We start from the raw sequence: 3749 nt of genomic DNA, 5'->3' as shown, positions 1-3749 counted from the left end.
CGGGAGTTAAGGGTGTGTACTTCAAAGTGGTTGATCATTTTAACTACATCCTGCAAAGTATTTTTTAAAAGAATTATTTTATTTAACTTTATCTATTTATTTATTTATTTTAATTTGACCAGATAGGGACAGAGTGAGAGAGAGAGAGAGGGAAAGTGAGAAAGCAAGCCACCAGGTCTGGGACTTGAACCATGGTTGGCCATGTGGGAGTCCAGTACCCTTCACCACCATACCACCTGCTGGCCCCATCCTGCAAAGTATTTTATGTTCAGGTGACATTTTTCAGCTAACCAGCATTTCTCTATGATGACACCGTTCGGAAGTGACCTCTCTGACCCAAGTACTGAAACCAAAAAGCTGTCCAGTCAGGGCAGTTTGCATATACTGAAACAAAGTGACCAATTCTATTTTCCTGATGTGTAATCATTCAAAGACTTGAATCGTTCTGCAGCTGTCGTGTTGACTGGCAACAAAAGTCTGTGTGAAATACCCTTGTGTACATCTTCCTGAAAAAAATACAAAAGCATTGTTTCCTAGTTGTCAACACCGGTAGACTCGTTAACCTGGATTTTGTGCCACGGTGACTCAGTCCTCTCTAACAATTGCACCTCAGTATCCCCTGCTAGTTCATTCATTGATTTAGTTATAGTGCTAGCCAAAGAGGAATGCATGCCATCTTCTGAACTGCGGCCTCTCCTGAAGGCTGGTGACAAACGTCCTTGGCAGAAGGCAGGGTCAACTCTTCCCCCCCAGCAAAGGGCTTCCTAGCTTTAGGAATGCACTTAGGCACTAAGGACGAAGCTCTCGGTGCAGACATGTTTGATGAAAGGGTGCTTTCCATTCACGGTGTCTGTTTTTCACGTTCACATTTTTTTTTTTCTTTTGCAGAACTTCAAAGGCTTGTCTTCTCATGTAGGGTTGTAAAAGTCTTCATGGGGTGAAGTGGTTCTGAAGGTGGGGTGGCTTCGCTGGGTAGCCGGTTACCACATATTGCACAAAGCGGGCCAGGAGGACGGGAGTCACCTGTTGCCATGAGCCTGTGGTTTAAGCAGCACGTTTGCTATTTCCTTTTAAATGCAGCTTTCTCCGTGGTGGCAGTCTTAGAGTCTTCCACTGGCTCATCATCAGGTCTCTGCATGGTTTCAAAGAAGCACTCCAGTCAGGTTTGTTTTCTACTGTTTTGGCTAGAGTTAACATGTGGATTACCAAAGCTGAGACTGAGACAGGCACACAGAGCAGGAAAGAAGGGCAGATGAAGGCGATAAATGGAATAACAGGCGGGCCTTACACGGACTGAAATAAGTGTTGAATTCTGACCTACAGCCTGCCACTAGAATTAAAGCTCATCATTCACTTGCCACTACAGAGCCTGCCACCAGATTCAGCTTAATTGCCAACCTACCACACTCACTGATGGGTTTTTGTTTGATTTTTTTTTTTTTTTTGGAGAGAGATTTTTGCTACAGGGCACGTGCACTCACTGGAGAGGCAAAGACAGAGAGACAGAAAGTGAGAAATCACCCCCTACGGGGGATGGCCACACCACAATCCTTTCTCCTCCAGTCTTCTCTCAGGATTTTGGGCACACATGCACACACGCTTGGCATGAGTTTTAAGCTGTCAAGTCCAGGACTCAAACTGCAGTGAACTATATGGGAGTCTGGTGACATAACCATGACACCATCTGCTGGTCCCTGATGGGGTTTTGATATGATTCAGCAAGCAATTGATTTATTATGGTCTCTGTGCAGTAGTCATACCTCTCTGCTAATGCTCATCAGTATTTGCAGCCACTCCCAGTGCTAGCATCACTGCCTCAGCTCCACCTCAGCTCCGTCAGGCATTAGATTCTGACAAGGAGAACGCAGCCCTCACACGTGGAGTTCACAATAGGGTCTGTGCGTCTATGAAATCCAACGCCACTGCTGATCTGACAGGAGTGACGCAAGTGATGAGGAGTGGCTGTAAATACAGACGGGGCTTCACTTGTTCGCCTCCGCTCACGGGCTGTGTGGCCCGGTTCCTGACAGGCCATGGACAGGTACCAGTCCAAGGGCGGGGACCCCCTGCTCTAAAGCAAGTATAGCCATAATTCCATTGATTTACACTGGCAAGACCACGCAGGGGATGTCAGTCTGCATGACATTCAGAGACTCATGATGACAAAATCCTCCTGAGAAAATGATTGGGGTGGCTGATTGAGCAGGTTGGAAAGTGCTAGTAAAAACATTGGAAGAAACCAAGGAAGTTTAGCCCCAAACAAAAATCTAGGGATGGGTGGTGGGGAAGCATAGCTCTTTCAAAGAGAAAACAGTATTAAGACCATGTAATGAGTCTGTAGAGGGAGGAGTGTTCAGAATTCAACTGAGTGTAAAAAATATATATATATCTTAAACTTGGTGGCTAGATCCAGCCTGTCCACCTATGCTGATGGAGAGTAGGCCCAGAGGCTTGAGACACACCCGGGGCATGCGTAAGCCACCCCAAATCTGGAAAACAGGGAGAGATGGGGGAGGATTGCACAGCGGCCATGGCCCACGAGGGGTGCTTTCTCACTTCTGTCTCAGAGGTGAGTGCATGTGCCCTCTGGCCAATTCAACAAACTTTTGATGGAACACACTTGCGAGGTGTGAACCCTCATCACAGAGAACCGTCAAGCCCCCTCAATAGGAACATTCTGGGAGAGTCCCAAATTGGAAAGGAGGTTGAATGGAGGTGATTTTTGGTTCCCATCCAAATCAGACACAGTAGGCAAGACCTGGTCTTCAGAACAAGGGGTTCTGGCCTGGGGCTCCCTCGCGGGCAAGAAGAGCCTACTGGGCCCTCACTGTCACTGGGTCTCGCCTGCAGCGCTTACAGTCAGGCGGTTACAGCCTTCCTCTCCAAGATCGGTGCTCGGCCTCCCCTTGGGTAGGAGAGCCGGGAAGGCTGGGTGGCTGGGCAGAGGCGCTGGAGTTCATCTCTCGCTTCAGTTCCAGGCATTCTTGATTCGTTAGGTCAGTCTGAGTTTCTAACTGGACGTGAAGGTTCAAGTTTCCTTGGGGGGGAGGGGGAGAGGGGGGCTCCGCAGCTGCTAGGGCAGGGAGCGGCCAATAGTTGGAATATGCCACAGGGCAATCTGATTTTTTTAAAAAAAGTGGAGAGGAGGACTGCAAAGAACGTGGGGAACGGAAGAGACGTCCTCTTTCCCCCTTCCCCAACACCAATCCTGAGCTGCCATTTGGATTCTCTCACTGGGCGATAAGGTAGACCCAGGAACAGGTGGGCCTCACCCCTTCCCCACTTGCTTTAAGCAGGGATTAGGTTGTTGCTTTTGCTGTGTCCTGAGCCAATTAATCAAGACTAGACAAAAGGCAGACCCGGAGGGGAGGGGGTCGGGAGAGAGGCCGGGAGCCTGGACTGTGTGCACTGCAGACGACATCACCGCCTGAGAGACACTGGTCTTCCCGGGAGCTGGAGGCCAGCGTGTCTGTGCGACGCGGAACGGGGCCGTCCGGAGGGTGTGGGCCGGCGGGTGGCGGTGGCAGGTGCCGGGGCGGGGTGGAGACAAGAGGGAGCCCTGGAGCGAGCTGGCGGATCCTGTGCCCATGGATCCCAGGGCTGGAGGTGTTTGCGCCGCTCGGGCTCCGCCCCCGCTCCGCGCCGCGCGCGCCCTGGGAGGGACACGCCCTTTGGGGGTGGGGAGCGTGTGCACGAGGGGGAGGGTCCTTGCTGCGGTGGGGGCGGAGAGGCGGCTGCGCATGTCACCG

Source organism: Tupaia chinensis, unplaced genomic scaffold, assembly GCF_000334495.1.
Source record: "Tupaia chinensis unplaced genomic scaffold, TupChi_1.0 Scaffold000247_1, whole genome shotgun sequence".
NCBI classification, from domain to species: domain Eukaryota; kingdom Metazoa; phylum Chordata; class Mammalia; order Scandentia; family Tupaiidae; genus Tupaia; species Tupaia belangeri.
Note: the sequence above shows the minus strand (reverse complement) of the source record.